Genomic DNA, 25,211 nt, shown 5'->3' with positions numbered 1-25,211 from the left:
GGATCGATACCCAGATTCTCAAACCGATGTTTTTATACATTTTATTGAGCATTATTTTTGCAAATACGACCTTAAAGACCAAGTAATACCTCCCCTTTTGATGTCGTGCAACAAATGTTCCATTGCAGGTTCCCCCTTTAAATTTTCATGTTGCAAACAAGTAGAAACAGCCCCACCTTTCTGCCACATTGAAACTTGCTGCGCGAGTTAGAGGTAGTACGTGGGCAAAAAACAACCGCAATTTGAAACGTAATATTTGTTGCGCAGCAAGTTGTAACGTAGAATGTTGCCCGTATTACTTGGCCTTAAACAATAAAGAATCGAGATTGTAAATATATACGTCAATGGGCTTACAGGAGAACAGTATCTTGGGGTTTCGCTATAGCTGTTTCTCTCTTTGATGCCTTTTTTGATGTTGGTTTACCGTTATATTATAACAATGATAAAGGAAAACATTTTCTAAAGGTGACAACCGTGCAAATGAATTCATATTTGCTGCATGTGAACAAGAAGACCACAGTTCTTTGCAGATTGATAATGTAGTAAAGTTTGTTTGTAACGGTTTCCATCTTCTCATCGCACAATCTTGGTGGCCTGGAATTGAAGCATCAGGCTCCTTTCGAGAGTGTGGTTGAAAATATCAGGCGTGTGAATTCAAACACAGTTGTATCTAAGAAATTCGAAATTCTACTAACAGGAATTTCGAGGATAAAGAATTGATAGAATAGTCCGAAAACAAAATTGCCTCTTTCAAAATTCAACACGGTCGGTCAGGCTTTGTGATGGTGTTCCTTCTTTCAGAAACATTTTCGTGTAATATTGCCTTAATTATAGATGGAGAAACACAAAGAGGACAAACAAATCACTAATAACCATATATTCTTTCCTTTCGAGTTCTCGTCTCCTCAGAGTTGTTCAATCTATCCAGCTGTCATGCTCTCATGCAGTTATCAACAATAACGGTGAAGACTGGCAACCAGACAAGTATTGTAAGTTACACCCAGGCCTTTGTCGTTGCGCGCGAATATTAAGTTGAACACGGAGATGTCCTGGAAGAAATACCTTCCCTGAAAAGTAAGGTTTGACGAGTGGTGTCTGGTGTGAAGATTAACGGACCTGAAAGGATCTGAGAACATTTTTGAGAGCATTCCAGATACATGAACAGAAAACAGAAAATTGAAATCACCCTTCAGTAGTATGTGAAATACTAAATGTAGTAGTAGGTGTTATAACAGCAACTCATCCCAGGTGCGACCAGCTGATAGGGAGTTTTACTATTGCCAAGAAACAATCAGTTACATTGTCATCTCTGCATGTTAAAAACCAAGATGAAAGTGTTCAATACGTAAGCGGTGAAACGTTACGTCATATATTTCATTAAGCGTGGAAAATTAAGCTGAAAATTCCAAAAATCAGGACTTTTTTGAATTTCCCTCCAAAACGACACAGTGAAAAAAGTAAGAGGAGATACCAGGCACCGATGGGATTTGAACCCATGACCTCCTGTTTACTAGACAGGCGCTCTAACCAACTGAGCTACAGCGCCGTGTGTGAAGGTGTAAGGTGCTGTAGGATGTTATGAAATGATAAACGGTTGGTTAACCGTGTCAAACGTTGAACAGAATTGCCAGATCTTTTGACTATCTTCTGATAAATTTTGGCACGTATTTTACTGTTGGACTAATGATTCAAATATTGGCTTTTGTTTATTACAATAAAAACCGCATTTTGAAGTGTTCCTTAGAATCAGATCATCATCATGTGGCATAAAATATTGTCTCTGCCAGCAACACTTAATCCTTTAATTAAGCTGAATAAGGCGAAAACAAGGAAGGCATAAGGACAATTTCAAACTGTATAGTGGCCTTGCAGAAAAAACAAAAGACTACGATTGGAGAATCCAGGTATCGATCCCGGTACCTCCCGCATGCTAAGCGGGCGCTCTACCACTTGAGCTAATTCCCCGAGAGATAACATTCTCGGTTGTCGACCACACTATTGCCCGAAGAGTAGTTTTCAACAATACTTTCCAACCGCGTGCTTCTCACCTCCAGCACTTTTTGTGTCTGGCCACAAGAGACTCGCTGGTAAAAAATTCATACCGTGGTAACGGCAACGTTTTCGACGCAAAACATGCAAACAACAGACCTGTTTGCCTTATTTCAGCTTTCGGAAACGAACTGTTGGTATTATGCAGCACTGCCGTGGACGTGGTTGAAACTTAACAGTGGGAGTTAAGGTGACGTCCTTTTGTATTATTTCCGGCCAAAAAACTGAAAAAAATCGTTTTTCTTAATCTAAGTCTGGTTGATTTGATTCCGATTTATATTGTGCATGTTCGTTTCAAGAAAATTGTAAGAGGAGTAAGCCACTAGGTCTGATCGTCGCTTAATTGCTTAGTTAATTTAACGTCTATATTTGTTTGAAAGAAAAACTGACATTGCAATGCCATTATTTTCTTTTTTATCATGGAGAAGGCATACATTGTAGACCGTAAATCTAGAAAGTTAATCCCTTTCTCTCGTACTGGTAAATTAGATGATAATGTTAAAATCTCTTAGTTTAATGTGACGCATCCGTTATCAGCCAACTCTTCCTTTTGGGTCAATCTTTAATACTTACAAGATTCCATCGATGTCTCCGTGGCGCAATCGGTTAGCGCGTTCGGCTGTTAACCGAAAGGTTGGTGGTTCAAGCCCACCCGGGGACGACACTTTTTTGACGTTGCCAAATTTTATCTTTTTCAGTGCTTGAGTTCTATTACTGAGATCTGCAATTTAGCTGTTGCTCCTACTACTATAACAACTGTATATGGAAAATAACGTTTTTTTTAGTCACAAAAGTTTTTTTTTAGTACTAATAAAGGGCGCCGCTCACAGAGTAATGTAGTAACTCGCTGGTTTTTGTGCAGATGCGAGCAAAATGACAAGGCCTTTGATGCTATGTATAAAACAGGGCTGTCTTAAAAGTTAAGTTGGACTGGATGTGTTACCCCTTAAAGGCCGTGCTGCCTGCCTCCCTGCCTAATCGCGGAAGTATTATGTCTGCATGACGCTGACCCTGGACACTTTTTAACATTTGCACCTTGTATTATACTTAAACACTTGCAACTGCACATTTGAACATCTGCAGAGATGGGTTATGCCCTCTGCAGATTATATAATTAGAATAAGAATGACCGAAAAGATCATGGCCTTTTGTTTTGCTTGTCGAAAAGTAAAGTCAGTTGAGTTTAAATGATTTATAGCGTTCTACATCGGCTTCACTGAGGCAAAACAAGTATAAAGAAATTATGTTCAACTTGGAGAAACTGCCTTGTTTTGTATGTGTCTGGTCCGTTAGCTCAGTCGGTAGAGCGTGGTGCTGATAACGCCAAGGTCGTGAGTTCGACCCTCACACGGACCATTATTTTTTTTTTCCTTACTTGCTACAGTTCAAATGTTTTTGTTGAATGGAGCTTGCTTCAACTCGTACAGGTTTTGTACTTCGAAGAAGGACAAAGGCGAACGTCAATAATTTGTTACGAGATTATATGGTAGCGCTTTCGTCTGGATATTGTTCCCTTAAACAACAAGTGCTGAAACAAAGTTTCCTACATCGAATATTTGGGGGACGCAGGTTCGGGAAGAAAAGCAATGAGAGATGCCTTATGTATGGAGTTTAACTATTAATGATAAGATATCAATACAGGCGAGACAGTTTGTCTCCTATTGAGGCCCTCATTGTAGTCCGTTGAATTGTTTTACTATTCACTGACCACGGACAGATGCATTTTCACTGATGGAGGTCTGTAACAGTGTCCAACGTTCAACTGAAAAAATTGCCCACCAGATCTACCAATTCCCTTTCCTAAGTAAGAGCCGGGCCCATGTTGCAACCACATGAGTGTTCTGTCAGTTTTGGCGGCGGTCACTGAAGGTCGCCCTCCCTATATAATTTGAAAACGTTTCATATGATTCGTTTTTGCTAAGCGCGTTGGGGAATTAGCTCACATGGAAGAGCGCCCGCTTTGCATGCGGGAGGTACCGGGATCGATACCCGGATTCTCCAATTGATGGTTTTATGTATTTTACTGAGCAATATTTTTTGAAGACGACCGTAAAGGCCAAGTAATACATGCAAATATTTTTGTTGTTGTCGCGCAACAAATTTTGAATGGTAAATTCCACAATAAATTTTTATGTCGCAAAAGTGGAAAGAGCCTCTTCTTTCTGCAACATGAAAATTTGTTGCGCGAGTTGGAGTGTATAATCGCATCTTTAGACGCAAGATTTGTTGCTCAGCAATTTGTAAGAAAATGTTGCTCGTATTAGTTGGCCTTAAACAATAAAGAATGAGGTCTTCGAACACATATGTCGGTGGGTTTACCGGAGAACAGTGTCTTGGGGTTTCGGTAACGTTTTTTCTGTCTTTTACGCTCCTGTTGTTGTTGGTGCACAGTTATATTGGTAGCGACGATCGAGAAAATCCGGTTTCAAAGGTGCCAACCGTGCACATGACTTCAAATTTGCTGCATGTTAACAAGAAGACGACAGTTCTTTGCAAATGGATGATGTATTGAAGTTTGGTTTGTAAGGGTTACCATGTTCTCATCGCACAATCTTGGTGGCCTGGAATTGAAGCATCAGGCTCCTTTCGGGAGTGTGGTTGAAAATATCAGGCGTGTGAATTTAAACACATGCAGTTGTACTTCAGAAATTCAAAATTCTACTAACAAGAACTTCGAGGATAAAGAATTGATAGAATAGTCCGAAAACAAAATTGCCTCCTTTAAAATTCAAAACGGTCGGTCAGGCTTTGTGATCGGGTTTCCTTCTTTCAGAAACATTTTCGTGTAATATTGCCTTAATTATAGATGGAGAAACACAAAGAGGACAAACAAATCACTAATAACCATATATTCTTTCCTTTCGAGTTCTCGTCTCGTCAGAGTTGTTCAATCTATCCAGCTGTCATGCTCTCATGCAGTTATCAACAATAACGGGGAAGACTGGCAACCAGACAAGTATTGTAAGTTATACCCAGGCCTTTGTCGTTGCGCGCGAATATTAAGTTGAACACGGAGATGTCCTCGAGGAAATACGTTCCCTGAAAAGTAAGGTTGGCGAGTGGTGTCTGGTGTGGAGAGTAGCGGACCTGAAAGGATTCTGAGATCATTTTAGAGAGCATTCCAGATACATGAACAGTAAGAAATAAACCTTTAGAAAATTGAAATCACCCTTAGTATGTGAAATACTAAATGTAGTAGTAGGTGTTATAACAGCAACTCATCCCAGGTGCGACCAGCTGATGGGGAGTTTTACTATTGCCAAGAAACAATTCTACATTGTCATCTCTGCATGTTAAAAACCAAGATGAAAGTGTTCAATACGTAAGCGGTGAAACGTTACGTCATATATTTCATTAAGCGTGGAAAATTAAGCTGAAAATTCCAAAAATCAGGATTTTTTTGAATTTCCCTCCAAAACGACACAGTGAAAAAGGTAAGAGGAGATACCAGGCACCGATGGGATTTGAACCCATGACCTCCTGTTTACTAGACAGGCGCTCTAACCAACTGAGCTACAGCGCCGTGTGTGAAGGTGTAAGGTGCTGTAGGATGTTATGAAATGATAAACGGTTGGTTAACCGTGTCAAACGTTGAACAGAATTGCCAGATCTTTTGACTATCTTCTGATAAATTTTGGCACGTATTTTACTGTTGGACTAATGATTCAAATATTGGCTTTTGTTTATTACAATAAAAACCGCATTTTGAAGTGTTCCTTAGAATCAGATCATCATCATGTGGCATAAAATATTGTCTCTGCCAGCAACACTTAATCCTTTAATTAAGCTGAATAAGGCGAAAACAAGGAAGGCATAAGGACAATTTCAAACTGTATAGTGGCCTTGCAGAAAAAACAAAAGACTACGATTGGAGAATCCAGTTATCGATCCCGGTACCTCCCGCATGCTAAGCGGGCGCTCTACCACTTGAGCTAATTCCCCGAGAGATAACATTCTCGGTTGTCGACCACACTATTGCCCGAAGAGTAGTTTTCAACAATACTTTCCAACCGCGTGCTTCTCACCTCCAGCACTTTTTGTGTCTGGCCACAAGAGACTCGCTGGTAAAAAATTCATACCGTGGTAACGGCAACGTTTTCGACGCAAAACATGCAAACAACAGACCTGTTTGCCTTATTTCAGCTTTCGGAAACGAACTGTTGGTATTATGCAGCACTGCCGTGGACGTGGTTGAAACTTAACAGTGGGAGTTAAGGTGACGTCCTTTTGTATTATTTCCGGTCAAAAAACTGAAAAAAATCGTTTTTCTTAATCTAAGTCTGGTTGATTTGATTCCGATTTATATTGTGCATGTTCGTTTCAAGAAAATTGTAAGAGGAGTAAGCCACTAGGTCTGATCGTCGCTTAATTGCTTAGTTAATTTAACGTCTATATTTGTTTGAAAGAAAAACTGACATTGCAATGCCATTATTTTCTTTTTTATCATGGAGAAGGCATACATTGTAGACCGTAAATCTAGAAAGTTAATCCCTTTCTCTCGTACTGGTAAATTAGATGATAATGTTAAAATCTCTTAGTTTAATGTGACGCATCCGTTATCAGCCAACTCTTCCTTTTGGGTCAATCTTTAATACTTACAAGATTCCATCGATGTCTCCGTGGCGCAATCGGTTAGCGCGTTCGGCTGTTAACCGAAAGGTTGGTGGTTCAAGCCCACCCGGGGACGACACTTTTTTGACGTTGCCAAAGTTTATCTTTTTCAGTGCTTGAGTTCTGTTACTGAGATCTGCAATTTAGCTGTTGCACCTACTACTATAACAACTGTATATGGAAAATAACGTTTTTTTTAGTCACAAAAGTTTTTTTTTAGTACTAATAAAGGGCGCCGCTCACAGAGTAATGTAGTAACTCGCTGGTTTTTGTGCAGATGCGAGCAAAATGACAAGGCCTTTGATGCTATGTATAAAACAGGGCTGTCTTAAAAGTTAAGTTGGACTGGATGTGTTACCCCTTAAAGGCCGTGCTGCCTGCCTCCCTGCCTAATCGCGGAAGTATTATGTCTGCATGACGCTGACCCTGGACACTTTTTAACATTTGCACCTTGTATTATACTTAAACACTTGCACCTGCACATTTGAACATCTGCAGAGATGGGTTATGCCCTCTGCAGATCATATAATTAGAATAAGAATGACCGAAAAGGTCATGGGCTTTTGTTTTTCTTGTCGAAAAGTAAAGTCGAGTTTAAATGATTTATAGCGTTCTACATCGGCTTCACTGAGGCAAAACAAGTATAAAGAAATTATGTTCAAGATGGAGAAACTTCCTTGTTTTGTATGTGTCTGGTCCGTTAGCTCAGTCGGTAGAGCGTGGTGCTGATAACGCCAAGGTCGTGAGTTCGACCCTCACACGGACCATTATTTTTTTCCCTTTCTTGCTACAGTTCAAATGTTTTTGTTGAATGGAGCTTGCTTCAACTCGTACAGGTTTCGTACTTCGAAGAAGGACAAAGGCGAACGTCAATAACTTGTTACGAGTTTATATGGTAGCGCTTTCGTCTGGATATTGTTCCCTTAAACAACAAGTACTGAAACAAAGTTTCCTACATCGAATATTTGGGGGACGCAGGTTCGGGAAGAAAAGCAATGAGAGATACCTTATGTATGGAGTTTAACTATTAATGATAAGATAATATATATATTTAGCCAAGCCTAAAAGCGGAGCTCCAATTTTTTTGCTAGCATTTATAGAAATCGGCTTATCGTATGGACGTGGACGTAGTTCCTCATCCTTTCTAAAGCTAGATATATATTTTAATGCATACCGGTATGCAGCAAACTCCCCATCAACAATGTAATACCAGGAGCCCATGATCATCGGCTCCTGATTTGTTGTAACATAGGGCATTTTTTCTTAATTTTCCCTTCACCGAGCAAGGGTTGGTGATTGGTTGATCTTTGCGCTAATGTACTCCAATCTCGTCCTCAGAGCCCACGCGCGTTTTTGAATGGCAATGAGATTCCTAGGAAAATCCTTAAATAACAAGTACTGGAACCAGGTTTGTGAGCCCGCGAGAATAGGCACCCCCACCAAACCCACGTTTTCGCGAAAAGCACTGGGCTCTGAAATCTGGTTCCAGTCCTTGTTATTTATAGCTAGTCTCTTTCGCAGGTCGTCACGCAACGATCCTCCCCACGGAGCGTAGCGTGACGACACTGGCTGCGACGGAGACTATGTTATTTAAGGTCTCTCTCCTCCGCAGAGGCTTCTTAGAAAGCCTGGGGAGAGGGAAATTAAACGAGTAGAGCCTGGAGGAGAGAAATATTTCCCCCGTTTTCCTTCCTTTCCCCTCCTTTTTTCTACGTTTCTCCACTGATGGAGCCTCTGTGGAGGAGAGAGATTTAAGGTCTTCCGATTCCTGATCCTAGACTCCTAGTACCCAGATCCATCATTTAAAAAAAATGGCGGCAATCTCGTTCTCCGAGCCCGCATTTCCCTTATCCATTGAAATGGGCGCTGGTAATGTAGGTACTTCATATATGACAATTATTAATAATTACCATATATGAAGTACCTACCTGAGAAGAGCGAAGAGGCGAATTTTAGTTGTGTTTGCTTCGTTCTAGAGATTTGGATAAAACAGGATAAAAAAAGCAGTGTTCAGATATCTTCCTGTATTAGGATGGTGGATAAAAAAAGAAAGGATCTTTTTAATTTTTGCATAAGTTTTCAGGTTTGGAAGCGATCGAATTTTTCCTACGCCTCGTGTTATTTTTCCTGCGCGACTGTGTGGAAATGTTCCCTTTAACAGCAGATTTGAAGGAAAACTTTTAGTGTGATAAACGTCAAAACTAGAAGGAATTTTGTTGTGTCGGTGGAAGGTGAAAGGTCCGACAGGTCTGTCAATTAAGGAGGTAAGATAACTTCAAATATTTATGTATGCATACACACCTTTAAACTGTTTGTAGTGTTTTTTTTCTGACGAGGGAGCAATTTTTTAAAAGCAATCTTTAATCAAGATAATATTAAAATTGCAAGCTAATACGGACAATAGTAGGCCAGTGTTGTTATATCAATTCATGTGGTCTACTAATACTAGGAGATCATCGCAAACTAGTACACCGTGGAACAATTGAAAAACGAGTCATTATAAGTTATAGGGATTTACAAAATATTTAAAATTTCATCTTTTAGTTTTTCCAGTCAAATTGAGTGATTTTTTTTTATGTTTAGGTTCTGTTTGAGGGAGATGCACATTGGAGATGTTTGAATACAGGAGAGATATTTCTTCAAGTCAAATTAGCTTTGTGCCATTTTTATATTTTCTTACTGCACTTGTAGCTCATTAATTCAATAAATTAGATTGAAAAGCTCATTTTTAAAAATTTCTGTTATTCCCAGGTTGATAACTATTCTTGTACACTTAAGTTGTTTATTTTGGTTTTTGTATAAACTCAAACTAAGTGCTCAGTTCCATGCAACTGATATTGATTTACAAGAGAGTCAAGATGTCTTTCTTGCTCTTAACTTAATCTAAGAATGCAGTATATAATTTTTGCCATTTGTTTCGGTAGGGATAGGAAAACATGAACCTTTCATAACTTCCTGTCAATCACATTAGTTCCTTTGTTTTGAGAGTGCAAAGTGATACTGTTTTGTTCAGAGAAACCATTGCAGTAATTGGCTGCATCTTATTCTTGATATTGTAAAGTCAAAACAACGATCACTTGTGAATGCCTTTTGCTACTTTGTATATATGGAAACTAGTCATTATCAAAACTGGATCAGAGAGTACGTTTGATAACCTCGATCCTAGCGTAGGTTCTCTCCTTTGCCAATTTGGTGATGATGTCATCTGCCCCTGCAAAATCTACAGGGGGTGCCAGATATCCTTTCCAATATCCTTTCATTCATGCAATCAACTTTGGTTCTCCCATACAATCTCAACTCCAATCTATGTAAAGAGTGCATTCTTTCTATGTTGAATGCAATAAATGTCATAAGTCTAATTATTCAACGAAAAAATCTTTTTTTTCAGTCCCTAGTCATTTGTACCAACAATTGGGTATAAATCCTCAACTGTCCCTGTCAAAATCTTTACCACAAAAAATCCATCGGGCAGTTATGGGAGCCGGTTATCCCCAGCAGTTTTTCTACACTTTGCTACACGAGAGTTAACTTGGAGCAAAGTTGGAAATAACAACAGTTAAAGGATAATAAAATTTTGCGCTGTGCAGTACTGACTATACAACTGAAAAATCAGAGAATTATCCTTGGAGTGTAAATTTCTGTTTGGGAAGGAAACCACTTAAATTTTGCATTACCCTAGTGAAGAGATTAATTTTGTTCCATCAGTGATCAACAAAATCCTGGGGTCATAGGTTTTAATCCTGCCAAGGTCAAAGAGTTTTTCTTTACCTTTCATGGACCACATTTCCTAACAGGTAATACTGAAAAGAAAACTAAGCAGTCTCCTTCCACCACAAACAATTACACTGCAGGTTTTATTCTCTGGTTTCTCAATTAAGGAACAGGCCTTGCTCCAACTCATTAACCTTTTGTCCTTACAAGGAAAATCCCAATTTAAGAAATCATTAGACTGGTAAACACTAAACACCTGCAGCCTCATCACTCCAGTTTATGGATAGCACCTCATCTGAGAAGTCCCATTCATTTTTACACAGCAAAATACCTAACATGTATCATTAATTTTAATGAGCATTTTCTAAAAATTATTCCTTACTTTAATTTTCATCATCCTGTTTTCCCAAGAGAAAAAAATAGAAGGAACAAGAATGCCTAAAGAGAGTTGATGTATAGCAATAGTCCTCTTCTGAATTCACAAAATGATGTACAACATTATACATGTACTTTGCTTGAAATATTGCAAATTAAAAGCATTTTATCACTTTATTCTCCAAAACAATCAGTGGATTAAACTATTTATATAAATAAAGATTTTACATAAACCCTGTACAGAATGGAAAAGGAAAATAATATTATTTAGTGTTTTTCCTTGTGTTACTGAAAAAGTTATACCAGACTACATGTATGTGATAAGGTGTAGAAAACTGTAGCACTGGTTACTGATGTCACAAAACCCATGAAAATTAACAGTTATTATTGGATAATCAAAACTAAGTAAAAGAAAACAATTAACTAGGCATATTAACATTTTCATAATAATGTTATGTGACAATCACTGCAGTGGAAGTACCAATTTTTTTTTAACTTCCTATGGAAAATAAATTTTATTCAAAAAATAGGAGGCAAAAAACTGACTGAAGCAAATCCAAGAGAATTAACAACTATTTGTTCAAAGAATTGGGAGTGCTGAAAAACATAATTGAGAGTTCAAATAACTGAGATTGCACTGTAAAAATATATAACTGTACATATTTCATAATTCATTACCCACTACCAAGTTTTAAATTTTTCTTTCAATTAAAAGAGACGGCTGATAAGAAGTTTCACCTTTTGTCTGTTAAATCACAGTTATCAAAAGGGTCTGGTTGCATTAAATGTGGCCTGAATATCAGTCTCTACTCTCTCTAGATGATTGGTGAGAGATGGGAAACAGCTGATATTCAGGCTTTGTAAAAGATATAGATATAACTAAAGGTAAGGCAAGGTTTTGTCTTACAGTGCAACAAACTCAACCGGGGCCACCGATAAGACCGACACTTTGAAAGTTAAAGAAATGTTCTCGTTTTTGATTGGTTTACCAACTACCAAAGCCAGACTCCTTTGTTGTAAACGTGACAGGTGTGATTGGCTGATCAATGTTTGGTGGCCCCAGTTGAGTTCGTTGCACTGTAAAGTATACAGGGAATGCCCCTTGTTCAGCATATTTTTGTAGCCTCTATCAATCCAATAGTTATAAGAATGATTGAGTGATAGTGGAAAATTCAGGTATCCTACAATGCCTCGCTTCCAACTATATTATCAACTCGATGTTGATACGCGATTGCGCATTTGCGATGGGGCTTCTCGGAGTGAACGCTGACGTCGCCATTGCTTTACGTGAATTGCTTAGATTTAGACAGTCAGAGTTATGTCAATTCGTCAAACTTAGCCTGTTGTCGGTTTCTAACGGTCATGGGACACGTTAGTTTTCCAAAAGACTTACGAGAGCGGCTTCTTTGCTTGTTTGTGCGATCAGAAACATTGAACGGCCGCTTGCCACTCGACTCTTCTTCGACTTCCTCCATGCATTTACCGTTTGCTTGAATATCGACTTAAAACAAAGCATTTATGTCACCACTTGATGTCCTTACACGAATAGAACCGAACAGAATCGTGCTTAAAGTACTGTTTATTTCGACCGGGAAAACGAGTGATCGTTCAAAAGCAGTTACTATAAAAGCATTATGCAGTTGTTTACATGTTTGGCGCCAATTTAGGCAAACTTCAACGAACACAAAGTCCTTCAAAACATGGGGACTTAAGGGGACCTTGAATAAAATTCAAAGGAGATACTATTCGAGCAACGACAGGCAAGATTTCACGCTAATGTACCCAGGATTAAACTCGCTAGGGTCAAATTTGGGTCAAGCATTTGAGAGCCGCGAACGAACAAAGCGAGTCGATCATGCATACCACTCCAAACAATTGTATGTTTTTCTTTATTCTTAGGGAAATTAGCTGCGAAATTGTAATGCAAGCTTGAACTTAATTGCCAAAGCAATACACAAAATGATTTAACTTACATTCTCAGATCCTGAATAAGGAAAAATAGCCACTTGAAATTCAGTCGATTTCGGACTGCGCGCTCGCCTTCGCATCGATAGTTGACACCTTCTAGTCGATAATTTTTCGCGGAGACTCATGGGATACATGATTTCTCCTCCTTTAGTCAGCACAAATAAACACAGCTATTGTAGGCCCAGCCAATCTCTGTTGTACACAACATGCTAGAGCAATAGCCCTACATCAGGCCAACTAACTAGAAATACGTGACTCGCAAAACCTCGCGAAGCTGGGGCTGGGTGGAAAGCCCTCTTTACACGTATTGTAGCATCAAACGAGGAGATTAAAAGGCGCATAAGATATTTTTTTTATGAGCATAGTGTTTTCGTAGTTCCACGGGCTAGTTTGCGGTTGAAAATCTATTTCTGTTGCGACGTAATGTACAACGGGCGTGCAGCGCTGTCGTGTTCGATGAATTTATTTCCCACGGAAAATTATTTACCGCGGCCACAAAGCGTGTAATTTCTTTAATGCACTATTTCACAAAAAAAGATTTCTAAAAGAAAGGGAAAAGATTCTGGAGAGATAGTTCTGTATCCAGTGAATATTGATGAACATTGCAGTTGAAATTTGATCATGCACGCATATGTTTTTCGGTGTATGCAAATTTTGCTCCAGACAACGCCAGACAGTCTGACGTCATTGTGCGGACACCTTCAAAGATATAAACATATATCAACATATATAAAGATATTTTTCGCTCGAATTCGCGCGGCTTAGCTCCACTCGGGCCGGCTCGGCCCGACAAATTTATTAACCTCGCTACGCTCGGGCCTTCGGCCCTCGCTTCGCGAGGAATTAAAATCTTTACTGCTGAAGACAAATTTTATATGCTCAGCGAGTGCCCATTCAATTTGGCTCCTGCCATCACATCAACATTTATCAAAAGGTAAAAAATTTAATACACAACCGGATCTATGCCTTGATGGGAAAAGTGCACAGTCAGAAACTTTCACCCAAGTGTGGATAATTTACAAGTTTATGAATTGCCTCAACAAGAACTTCCATTAACAAAGTGATTCATGAGCCATACTGTGTTTTCATCACATCTGTCATGATCTGTGATGATAAATAAAAAGCTTACAACTGTACATCAATTATTTTTTGCTACAGCTATTAAAACACAAGATCTAAACCCACCAGTAAAGGTTACACCCTCTGTGCATGGCTTTTGTGCCCAGGCAATGGCGAATCTTAAAACACTCCTGAGTTAGGGTTCATAATTTATGCAGATGGGGGCCTATGATGATTTTTAAATTTTTCCCTAAGTTCACGTTTTGGATAATGCTATTGTTTGATGAGGTCAGGTTCCGAGATGCCGAATTGTCCAGAATTTGCAAGTCTCATTATCGCATCAGGATTCATCGAGCACACTAAAGCAGTGGTTGGGGGAAAGCTGGCTGGAAAGGACTAATCCTGCAGTTCAGTGGCCGAGATGCCATTACTGATGGCAGTTCTAGATCTATAAAATGGAATATTTTCAGATTTCATGACAAAACAGACAAAGAAATTTTTAATACGACTGTGACTAGCTCACTATGAAATTACGAAGATAAAGAATGGAAAGAAATGCATGGAGGGTTGCTCATGACATAGCGTTGCACATTGACAATGCACCTGTTGTCAGATTACATAAGGGCATTTGTAACAGAGAGGGAGGAGGAGGCGGGTTTTTTTTTTCAACAGGACCCAGCTAATCATGACTACTTGAAGGCATGTGAAACTTCAAAAAAACATGTGCTTGGCTTAATTATTATTTTGCAAAATTTTGTGGCTAGAGTTATACAGTCATGGAATTTGTCAAAGACACCTGCGAGGTTAAGAAAGAGCAGCAGTGCGCTTCATGTGAAAATGGTTGGCTGGCTCCATGATGGGCAGAATTCCATGCCCTTTCCTGGATAAAGAGAGGTTAAGGTACAAATTAAAATGTCTTTGAATCTCTGGCTACTTCTTTAGATGGAACAGCATGACCAGTACTGTTGATGACTTTATGCCTAATTTCTTCAATGAAGGAAAGCTGAACACAGCGAAAGAAACTGCAGACTTTTCTTCTACCTCAGTTTGTGGTTTCTGAGGAGCTCGTGAAAATATACCCAGACCATTTAAGGACGGTGCCTACTATTGTTACTGCGCATACGGTCTGCCCATCTGGACATACTCGGGTTTCCTATGGGTGGTGCCTACTATTACAGAGATATTTTTGCGCGCTTCAGAACTATGCGGAGAAAACAGAACTTCGCAAGTGATTCTGGTATCCAAAAAGAAAATTGGGGGTAACCATGCATTTTTCAGAGATAATAAAGCTTCAATTTGGAAAAAAGCCCCATACATTGCTTTGCTTTTTGCTGCTTTTTAAAATAATTGTTGCTAAGTTATCTCTAAAAAATGCGTGGTTACCCCCAATTTTCTTTTTGAATTTCAATAGCCGCTACCAAGATCTGCTTTTCTTGCATAGTGATAAACCGTGCAAAAATACTTCGCTATTTGTAGGCACCGTCCTTAAAACATCTCCATTTTTCCAAAGATTTGCGAAGTCAAGCGACCATTGAAAAGCGATGAAACAGAGAATGAGGATAACAATTGGGAAGAGTCACTACTATCTGGAGGGTTAAAATCTCTTGTTTTTTAACTTGACACTCACTTGAAAAAACACTCCCTCCTATACAAGAAAAAAATTGAAAAAATTAAAAGATTGTGCTAATAACCAGTCATCTACAAGAAGCAAAGGGGCAGACACTAGCGACAATGAAAGTCCCAGGCCAGCGTCTTTTACAAGCTAACAAACCCACATGTGATGATAAAGATAAAAAAAGGTGGAGATGACACCGTTTTTGTGGGTGAAACATGGTGCAGTGAAACTGAGGGGATGCTGAGTGAGAGTGAGAATGATGATAGTGAGTGTGAACATTTACCATTGCCGCCAAATAAAAAGTGCAGCACTAGAAGTGGACACACTTTGCAGTTAATAATTATTGGTAAATCGCTTAACCCTAAATAGTATAGAAAAGTGCTTAGACCTTGACAATATTGTTAGTTGCTCAACTGGAAGGGGTATTTTGCAGAATGCTGAACGCCGAATGTCGCATTTTATGCCACTTATAACAGTTTAGCATTAAGGTTACCGTATACCTTTAGAGGTCTCTCGCGTCCAAGCGATGTCCACGTCCAGTTTAAACTGTGGATATGTAAACCCCCATATCAAATATAAGCTTATAGAGCTGGCTATCAAACTATATCAAGAATTTTGAAATTAAATGAATTGTTGAATTTTTTACCACCTCTAAATGCGAGCGTACGAATCACCTTTTAAAGGCTACAAGTCAAGTGAATTTTGTTTTTCACTTATTTAATTTGCTCCTCAGTTTCCGGACCAAAGCTAAAAAGAAACATGTCTAAGTTCTGCGATATTCAATTGCAGTGAAAAGTTACAGAACATTTTCTAATTTACGATTAAAGAAATGTGAAGTGATCGTATAAAAATCGCTCAGAGAAAAAATATTTCAAATTAAAAAATTTGCGACAAGTCTTTGTTCCTTATATGTTAAACTAGCTACTGTCCAAAATTGAAGGTAACCAAACAAATTCCATTTGAGTTTTAGCTCTTTAAAGTGCCCCCTTCAAGTGCAAAAATTGATTTGAGAAAACAGTGCAAAAAATTCGACAATTCATTTTATTTCAAAATTCTTGGTATAGTTTAATAACCCGTCTCTATAAGCTTTAATTAATCTGATGTGACACCTATTAAGCAACGAACAAAGTTATCAAGGTCTAAGCACTTTTCTTTTCTGTTTAGGGCTAAGCACTGATTATACAGACGGTTAGCTTTAATGTGTTAACTTATGGCAGCCATTGCATTAAAGGACTTCCATAGATTCAACGTTCGGTGTTCTGCAAAATACCCCTGCCGCTTGAAAATTAAACCTTAACTCTACTCGGCCTCGTGCAAATAAAAATACTATCTGCTATACAACAAGGTACATTAAGGTAGTAAGGTATCCTCTTGAAACCCAAAAACCCATTTCAGCAGAACTGACATTCTAAGCTACATGGATGTGAGTGGGGGGTACAAAAAAAATATCAAAATATTATGTACACTGTAGGTAAATATTCAGGACGGGATTGGCTATTGATCGAGTTTTGATAGTTGTCTTCACGTTCAAAGTATTTCTTTTGTTGTTATTATTCTTTTTAGTTTTAAAGATGATCGAGGCGAACTGTCACTGTCTTAGGCAAATGTTGTTTATCAACAAAAAGCCGTACATAAACCTGAGAGAAAAAGGCTACAATAACCATGAAACAGACTTAAAATATAAATGTATCCTGGAGTAATATATGAAAAAAAAACTGTGATAATTCATAACAATCAGAACAGAGATAAACTAAACGACGATCTTCAAAAATTTGTACAAACAAGCGAACAAATTTTGCGTACGCTTGATGTTATGATGAAAATGAGGTCACACCATTGACTAATTTTACATTCGCTTTCAACGTTTTTTGAAAAGAAATATCCTATCCTTTAAAGTATTTGTCTTTGTTCTCTGTGAAGATTGTCAGAAATAAATGCAAAAATTAGAAATATATGCGAGAAAAACTTGCCAGTACTTAGCTCATGCTAGCTAATGATAAAAAAGTGTTACGAGACGTTTGTTTCACTGACTAAAATACCTGAGAACCAAATTTTCTTACATGAAGCAAAAAGGAATGAGATTAGAAAATAAACCTCCAAGGGAAATAACGAACATGGACCGAAAAATGAGCTCAAGAGACTTTTCTGAAGTTAGCAGTAGCTTAAGTTAAACAAGTTGCAGTGTAAACACTGCAAAAAAATATCTTGCAAAAGTCAGCAAAGTTTTGTCAACAAAATCAAATATAAGACTAATAAGCTTAAATATACTCGCCTCTTTGGAAATAACCAGTCCTTTTATTCCATTGCTGATTTTTTCGTTCGTTTTACAACGTTAAGTGAGCAAAAAGTTTCACTTCAAGAGGAAAAATCCAACGTTTCTTCGCGGATCGATCAGAGTAAAATGATTTCTGTTTCAGATCCGCTGTTTATGATGTGCCGCCTCTAAAAGAGTCCTTTTCCGCCGCTATTCGCCTTGCTCTTTTTCCCGCTGTTGGAAGGCAAAATTGGACCAGATTAGAAAAATAAAATGCCAAGGGATCGGAATAATGAACAGGAACCGAAAAAAATGAGCTCAAAGGACTACTCTGAACTTAGCAGTATTAACTGCGTGCCAACACTGCAAGAAATCAATTTATTACAAAACAGCCGCAAACCGGCAAAGTTTTGTCTACAAAATCACATGAATATACATGTATTTGCCTCTTCTGAGAATACCCAGTCCTATTATTCCATTGCTGGTTTTTTTCGTTCGTTTTACAGCGTTAAGTGAGCGAAACGTTTCACTTCAAGAGGAAAAATCCAACGTCTCGTTGCGCCGGATCGGAGTAAAATGCTTCACTTCAAAATCGGCGACGCTAAAAGCCGGAACGGTGGAAGGGCGGAATGGTGGAAAATCACTCCAAATCTTAAAACAGGGAACGTCGGAAATCACCCCAAATAAACTATAACCTTGAACCTAACCCTCAACCGTTCCGTGTTCTAGGATTTGGGGTGATTTTCTGCCTTTCCACCGTTCCAGTTTCTAGGGTCTTCCCTTCAAGACTCACGGCGCCTGCTGTTATGATCAATGCCCCCTTCATGTAAATTCCCGCCGCGAGTCGTCTTACTCTTTCTCCCGCTGTTGGAAAATAAAATTTGGAGGAGATTAGAAAATAAAAGTCCAAGGGAAATAATGAACATGGACCGAAAAAAAAAATGAGCTCAAAAGACTGCTCTGAGTTTAGCAATATTAAGCTTAAGTTTAAATTAAATGGCGTCTCAACACTGCAAGAAAACAAGATCTTGCACGATAGCAATCCAGCAAAGTTTTGTCAACAAAATCACATGAATATGCTCACCTCTTCTCAGAATAACCAGTCCTTTTATTCCATTTCCAATCTTTTTTAGTTCCTTTGACAACGTTAAGTGAGCGAAACGTTTCACTTCAAGAGGAAAAATCCAACGTTTCGTCGCGCCGGATCGGAGTAAAATGATTTCACTTCAAGATTCTGATGATGTGCCGGCCAATTTGTTTCTCTCGCCGCTAGTCGTATTGCTCTTTCTCCCTCTGTTGGTCACAAAAATTGACTTTGTATTCTGTCAAAATAATCATTATCATTATTTTTTTTCTAGAACGCAGTTGGTAATGCAACTTCCCGCCGTAAAAAAGCGGGCTGCGGCACAGGGTTTGCGTGTCTCATTTCAAGGCGGCATACATGGAGTAGCGAGCCTATGTACGGTCGGTCGGTCGGTCGGTCGGACGGAAGTGACGTCATAACCAAACCAAAATTTCTCGCACTGATGGGTTTACCAAAATCTCTTAGCTATGGGGCTCCGCTCGCGCGCGCCTTGCGGCGCGCGCGGGAGCTCCGCTATCAATACAGGCGAGACAGTTTGTCTCCTATTGAGGTCCTCATTGTAGTCCGTTGAATTGTTTTACTATTCACTGACCACGGACAGATGCATTTTCACTGATGGAGATCTGTAACAGTGTCCAACGTTCAACTGAAAAAATTGCCCACCAGATCTACCAATTCCCTTTCCTAAGTCAGAGCCGGGCCCATGTTGCAACCACATGAGCGTTCTGTCAGTTTTAGCGGCGGTCACTGAAGGTCGCCCTCCCTATATAATTTGAAAACGTTTCATATGATTCGTTTTTGCTAAGCGCGTTGGGGAATTAGCTCACATGGAAGAGCGCCCGCTTTGCATGCGGGAGGTACCGGGATCGATACCCGGATTCTCCAATTGATGGTTTTATGTATTTTACTGAGCAATATTTTTTGAAGACGACCGTAAAGGCCAAGTAATACATGCAAATATTTTTGTTGTTGTCGCGCGACATATTTTGTATGGTAAATTCCACAATAAATTTTTATGTCACAAAAGTGGAAAGAGCCTCTTCTTTCTGCAACATGAAAATTTGTTGCGCGAGTTGGAGTGTATAATCGCATCTTTAGACGCAAGATTTGTTGCTCAGCAATTTGCAAGAAAATGTTGCTCGTATTAGTTGGCCTTAAACAATAAAGAATGAGGTCTTCGAACACATATGTCGGTGGGTTTACCGGAGAACAGTGTCTTGGGGTTTCGGTAACGTTTTTTCTGTCTTTTACGCTCCTGTTGTTGTTGGTTCACAGTTATATTGGTAGCGACGATCGAGAAAACCCGGTTTCAAAGGTGCCAACCGTGCACATGACTTCAAATTTGCTGCATGTTAATAAGAAGACGACAGTTCTTTGCAAATGGATGAGGTATTGAAGTTTGGTTTGGAAGGGTTTCCATGTTCTCATCGCACAATCTTGGCGGCCTGGAATTGAAGCATCAGGCTCCTTTCGGGAGTGTGGTTGAAAATATCAGGCGTGTGAATTTAAACACATGCAGTTGTACTTCAGAAATTCAAAATTCTACTAACAAGAACTTCGAGGATAAAGAATTGATAGAATAGTCCGAAAACAAACTTGCCTCCTTTAAAATTCAAAACGGTCGGTCAGGCTTTGTGATCGGGTTTCCTTCTTTCAGAAACATTTTCGTGTAATATTGCCTTAATTATAGATCAAGAAACACAAAGAGGACAAACAAATCACTAATAACCATATATTCTTTCCTTTCGAGTTCTCGTCTCGTCAGAGTTGTTCAATCTATCCAGCTGTCATCCTCTCATGCAGTTATCAACAATAACGATGAAGACTGGCAACCAGACAAGTATTGTAATTTATACCAAGGCCTTTGTCGTTGCGAGCGAATATTAAGTTGAACACGGAGATGTCCTCGAGGAAATACGTTCCCTGAAAAGTAAGGTTTGACGAGTGGTGTCTGGTGTGGAGAGTAACGGACCTGAAAGGATTCTGAGATCATTTTAGAGAGCATTCCAGATACATGAACAGTAAGAAATAAACCTTCAGAAAATTGAAATCACCCTTAGTATGTGAAATACTAAATGTAGTAGTAGGTGTTATAACAGCAACTCATCCCAGGTGCGACCAGCTGATAGGGAGTTTTACTATTGCCAAGAAACAATTTTACATTGTCATCTCTGCATGTTAAAAACCAAGATGAAAGTGTTCAATACGTAAGCGGTGAAACGTTACGTCATATATTACATTAAGCGTGGAAAATTAAGCTGAAAATTCCAAAAATCAGGACTTTTTTGAATTTCCCTCCAAAACGACACAGTGAAAAAGGTAAGAGGAGATACCAGGAACCGATGGGATTTGAACCCATGACCTCCTGTTTACTAGACAGGCGCTCTAACCAACTGAGCTACAGCGCCGTGTGTGAAGGTGTAAGGTGCTGTAGGATGTTATGAAATGATAAACGGTTGGTTAACCGTGTCAAACGTTGAACAGAATTGCCAGATCTTTTGACTATCTTCTGATAAATTTTGGCACGTATTTTACTGTTGGACTAATGATTCAAATATTGGCTTTTGTCTATTACAATAAAAACCGCATTTTGAAGTGTTCCTTAGAATCAGATCATCATCATGTGGCACAAAATATTGTCTCTGCCAGCAACACTTGGTTCTTCAATTAAGCCGAGTAAGGCGAAAACAAGGAAGGCAAAAGGACAATTTCAAACTGTATATAGGTCTTGGAGAAAAATAAAAAGACTACGATTGGAGAATCCGGGTATCGATCCCGGTACCTCCCGCATGCTAAGCGGGCGCTCTACCACTTGAGCTAATTCCCCGAGAGATAACATTCTCGGTTGTGGACCACACTATTGCCCGAAGAGTAGTTTTCAACAATACTTTCCGACCGCGTGCTTCTCACCTCCAGCACTTTTTGTGTCCGGCCATAAGAGACTCGCTGGTAAAAAATTCATACCGTGGTAACGGCAACGTTTTCGACGCAAAACATGCAAACAACAGACCTGTTTGCCTTATTTCAGCTTTCGGAAACGAACTGTTGGTATTATGCAGCACTGCCGTGGACGTGGTTGAAACTTAAGAGTGGGAGTTAAGGTGACGTCCTTTTGTATTATTTCCGGCCAAAAAACCGGCTGAAAAAAATCGTTTTTCTTAATCTAAGTCTGGTTGATTTGATTCCGATTTATATTGTGCATGTTCGTTTCAAGAAAATTGTAAGAGGAGTAAACCACTAGGTCTGATCGTCGCTTAATTGCTTAGTTAATTTAACGTCTATATTTGTTTGAAAGAAAAACTGACATTGCAATGCCATTATTTTCTTTTTTATCATGGAGAAGGCATACATTGTAGACCGTAAATCTAGAAAGTTAATCCCTTTCTCTCGTACTGGTAAATTAGATGATAATGTTAAAATCTCTTAGTTTAATGTGACGCATCCGTTATCAGCCAACACTTCCTTTTGGGTCCACCTTTAATACTTACACGATTCCATCGATGTCTCCGTGGCGCAATCGGTTAGCGCGTTCGGCTGTTAACCGAAAGGTTGGTGGTTCAAGCCCACCCGGGGACGACACTTTGTTGACGTTTCCAAATTTTATCTTTTTCAGTGCTTGAGTTCTATTACTGAGATCTGCAATTTAGCTGTTGCTCCTACTACTATAACAACGGTATATGGAAAATAACGTTTTTTTTTAGTACTAATAAAGGGCGCCGCTCACAGAGTAATGTAGTAACTCGCTGGTTTTTGTGCAGATGCGAGCAAAATGACAAGGCCTTTGATGTTATGTATAAAACAGGGCTGTCTTAAAAGTTAAGTTGGACTGGATGTGTTACCCCTTAAAGGCCGTGCTGCCTGCCTCCCTGCCTAATCGCGGAAGTATTATGTCTGCATGACGCTGACCCTGGACACTTTTTAGCATTTGCACCTTGTATTATACTTAAACACTTGCACCTGCACATTTGAACATCTGCAGTGATGGGTTATGCCCTCTGCAGATCATATAATTAGAATAAGAATGACCGAAAAGGTCATGGGCTTTTGTTTTGCTTGTCGAAAAGTAAAGTCGAGTTTAAATGATTTATAGCGTTCTACATCGGCTTCACTGAGGCAAAAAAAGTATGAAGAAATTATGTTCAAGATGGAGAAACTGCCTTGTTTTGTATGTGTCTGGTCCGTTAGCTCAGTCGGTAGAGCGTGGTGCTGATAACGCCAAGGTCGTGAGTTCGACCCTCACACGGACCATTGTTTTTTTCCCTTACTTGCTACAGTTCTAATGTTTTTGTTGAATGGAGCTTGCTTCAACTCGTACAGGTTTCGTACCTCCACGAAGAACAAAGGCGAACGTCAATAATTTGTTACGAGATTATATGGTAGCACTTTCGTCTGGATATTGTTCCCTTAAACAACAAGTGCTGAAACAAAGTTTCCTACATCGAACTTTACGGGGACGCGGGTTCAAGAAGAAAAGCAATGAGAGATAACTGTTCTATCGAGTTTAACTATTAGAGATAAGATATCAATACAGGCGAGACAGTTTTCTCCTATTAAGGCCCTCATTGTAGTCCGTTGAATTGTTTTACTATTCACTGACCACGGACAGATGCATTTTCACTGATGGAGGTCTGTAACAGTGTCCAACGTTCAACTGAAAAAATTGCCCACCAGATCTACCAATTCCCTTTCCTAAGTCAGAGCCGGGCCCATGTTGCAACCACATGAGCGTTCTGTCCGTTTTGGCGGCGGTCATTGAAGTTCGCCCTCCCTATATAATTTGAAAACGTTTCATATGATTCGTTTTCGCTAAGCGCGTTGGGGGAATTAGCTCAAATGGAAGAGCGCCCGCTTTGCATGCGTCAGGTACCGGGATCGATACCCGGATTCTCCAATTGATGGTTTTGTGTATTTTACTGAGCAATATTTTTTGAAGACGACCGTAAAGGCCAAGTACTACATGCAAATATTTTTGTTGTTGTCGCGCAACAAATTTTGTATGGTAAATTCCACAATAAATTTTCATGTCACAAAAGTGGAAACAGCCTCTTCTTTTTGCAACATGAAAATTTGTTGCACGAGTTGGAGTGTATAATCGCATCTTTGGACGCAAGATTTTGTGCTCAGCAATTTGCAAGAAAATGTTGCTCGTATTAGTTGGCCTTAAACAATAAAGAATGATGTGTTCAAACACATATGTCGGTGGGTTTACCGAAGAACAGTGTCTTGGGGTTTCGGTAACGTTTTTTCTGTCTTTTACGCTCCTGTTGTTGTTGGTGCACAGTTATATTGGTAGCGACGATCGAGAAAACCCGGTTTCAAAGGTGCCAACCGTGCACATGACTTCAAATTTGCTGCATGTTAACAAGAAGACGACCGTTCTTTGAAAATGGATGATGTATTGAAGTTTGGTTTGTAAGGGTTACCATGTTCTCATCGCACAATCTTGGTGGCCTGGAATTGAAGCATCAGGCTCCTTTTGGGAGTGTGGTTGAAAATATCAGGCGTGTGAATTTAAACACAAGCAGTTGTACTTCAGAAATTCAAAATTCTACTAACAAGAACTTCGAGGATAAAGAATTGATAGAATAGTCCGAAAACAAAATTGCCTCCTTTAAAATTCAAAACGGTCGGTCAGGCTTTGTGATCGGGTTTCCTTCTTTCAGAAACATTTTCGTGTAATATTGCCTTAATTATAGATCAAGAAACACAAAGAGGACAAACAAATCACTAATAACCATATATTCTTTCCTTTCGAGTTCTCGTCTCGTCAGAGTTGTTCTATCTATCCAGCTGTCATGCTCTCATGCAGTTATCAACAATAACGGTGAAGACTGGCAACCAGACAAGTATTGTAAGTTACACCCAGGCCTTTGTCGTTGCGCGCGTATATTAAGTTGAACACGGAGATGTCCTCGAGGAAATACCTTCCCTGAAAAGTAAGGTTTGACGAGTGGTGTCTGGTGTGGAGAGTAACGGACCTGAAAGGATTCTGAGATCATTTTAGAGAGCATTCCAGATACATGAACAGTAAGAAATAAACCTTTAGAAAATTGAAATCACCCTTAGTATGTGAAATACTTAATGTAGTAGTAGGTGTTATAACAGCAACTCATCCCAGGTGCGACCAGCTGATAGGGCGTTTCACTATCGCCAAGAAACAATTTTACATTGTCATCTCTGCATGTTAAAAACCAAGATGAAAGTGTTCAATACGTAAGCGGTGAAACGTTACGTCATATATTTCATTAAGCGTGGAAAATGAAGCTGAAAATTCCAAAAATCAGGACATTTTTGAATTTCCCTCGAAAACGACACAACGAAAAAGATAAGACGAGATACCAGGCACCGATGGGATTTGAACCCATGACCTCCTGCTTACTAGACAGGCGCTCTAACCAACTGAGCTACGGCGCCGTGTGTGAAGGTATAAGGTGCTGAAAGATGTTATGAAATGATAAACGGTTGGTTAACCGTGTCAAACGTTG

General features: G+C 39.3%; 2 long non-coding RNA genes and 11 other non-coding genes across 13 annotated transcripts; 7 read left to right on the top strand and 6 right to left on the bottom strand.

The window, feature by feature from the left end:
- Window positions 1-1,472: 1,472 nt before the first annotated feature.
- Window positions 1,473-1,546, bottom strand: Trnat-agu (transfer RNA threonine (anticodon AGU)). Its single transcript has one exon. It is a non-coding gene; the product is annotated as a tRNA-Thr (tRNA).
- A 1,090-nt stretch (window positions 1,547-2,636) lies between these two features.
- Window positions 2,637-2,710, top strand: Trnan-guu (transfer RNA asparagine (anticodon GUU)). The gene has a single exon. It is a non-coding gene; the product is annotated as a tRNA-Asn (tRNA).
- Window positions 2,711-3,332: 622 nt separating this feature from the next.
- Window positions 3,333-3,405, top strand: Trnai-gau (transfer RNA isoleucine (anticodon GAU)). Its single transcript has one exon. It is a non-coding gene; the product is annotated as a tRNA-Ile (tRNA).
- Window positions 3,406-5,498: 2,093 nt separating this feature from the next.
- Trnat-agu (transfer RNA threonine (anticodon AGU)) lies at window positions 5,499-5,572 on the bottom strand. The gene has a single exon. It is a non-coding gene; the product is annotated as a tRNA-Thr (tRNA).
- A 1,090-nt stretch (window positions 5,573-6,662) lies between these two features.
- Trnan-guu (transfer RNA asparagine (anticodon GUU)) lies at window positions 6,663-6,736 on the top strand. Its single transcript has one exon. It is a non-coding gene; the product is annotated as a tRNA-Asn (tRNA).
- Window positions 6,737-7,354: 618 nt separating this feature from the next.
- Window positions 7,355-7,427, top strand: Trnai-gau (transfer RNA isoleucine (anticodon GAU)). The gene has a single exon. It is a non-coding gene; the product is annotated as a tRNA-Ile (tRNA).
- Window positions 7,428-8,601: 1,174 nt separating this feature from the next.
- LOC146452291 (uncharacterized) lies at window positions 8,602-9,385 on the top strand. Its single transcript, XR_014859791.1, has 2 exons — window positions 8,602-8,924; window positions 9,244-9,385. It is a non-coding gene; the product is annotated as an uncharacterized LOC146452291 (long non-coding RNA).
- A 4,539-nt stretch (window positions 9,386-13,924) lies between these two features.
- LOC146452290 (uncharacterized) lies at window positions 13,925-19,241 on the bottom strand. Its single transcript, XR_014859792.1, has 3 exons — window positions 18,727-19,241; window positions 17,661-18,506; window positions 13,925-14,653 (listed from the first exon to the last, which is right to left on the bottom strand). It is a non-coding gene; the product is annotated as an uncharacterized LOC146452290 (long non-coding RNA).
- Window positions 19,242-21,060: 1,819 nt separating this feature from the next.
- Window positions 21,061-21,134, bottom strand: Trnat-agu (transfer RNA threonine (anticodon AGU)). The gene has a single exon. It is a non-coding gene; the product is annotated as a tRNA-Thr (tRNA).
- Window positions 21,135-21,480: 346 nt separating this feature from the next.
- On the bottom strand, window positions 21,481-21,553 carry Trnaa-agc (transfer RNA alanine (anticodon AGC)). The gene has a single exon. It is a non-coding gene; the product is annotated as a tRNA-Ala (tRNA).
- Window positions 21,554-22,228: 675 nt separating this feature from the next.
- Trnan-guu (transfer RNA asparagine (anticodon GUU)) lies at window positions 22,229-22,302 on the top strand. The gene has a single exon. It is a non-coding gene; the product is annotated as a tRNA-Asn (tRNA).
- A 599-nt stretch (window positions 22,303-22,901) lies between these two features.
- Window positions 22,902-22,974, top strand: Trnai-gau (transfer RNA isoleucine (anticodon GAU)). The gene has a single exon. It is a non-coding gene; the product is annotated as a tRNA-Ile (tRNA).
- Window positions 22,975-25,066: 2,092 nt separating this feature from the next.
- Trnat-agu (transfer RNA threonine (anticodon AGU)) lies at window positions 25,067-25,140 on the bottom strand. Its single transcript has one exon. It is a non-coding gene; the product is annotated as a tRNA-Thr (tRNA).
- Window positions 25,141-25,211: the final 71 nt, after the last annotated feature.

This window comes from Pavona decussata, unplaced genomic scaffold (genome assembly GCF_977016875.1).
Source record: "Pavona decussata unplaced genomic scaffold, jaPavDecu1.1 SCAFFOLD_375, whole genome shotgun sequence".
Taxonomy (NCBI): Eukaryota; Metazoa; Cnidaria; class Anthozoa; order Scleractinia; family Agariciidae; genus Pavona; species Pavona decussata.
The sequence above is the reverse complement of the archived record's forward strand: the minus strand, read 5'-3'. Positions and strand labels throughout refer to the sequence as shown.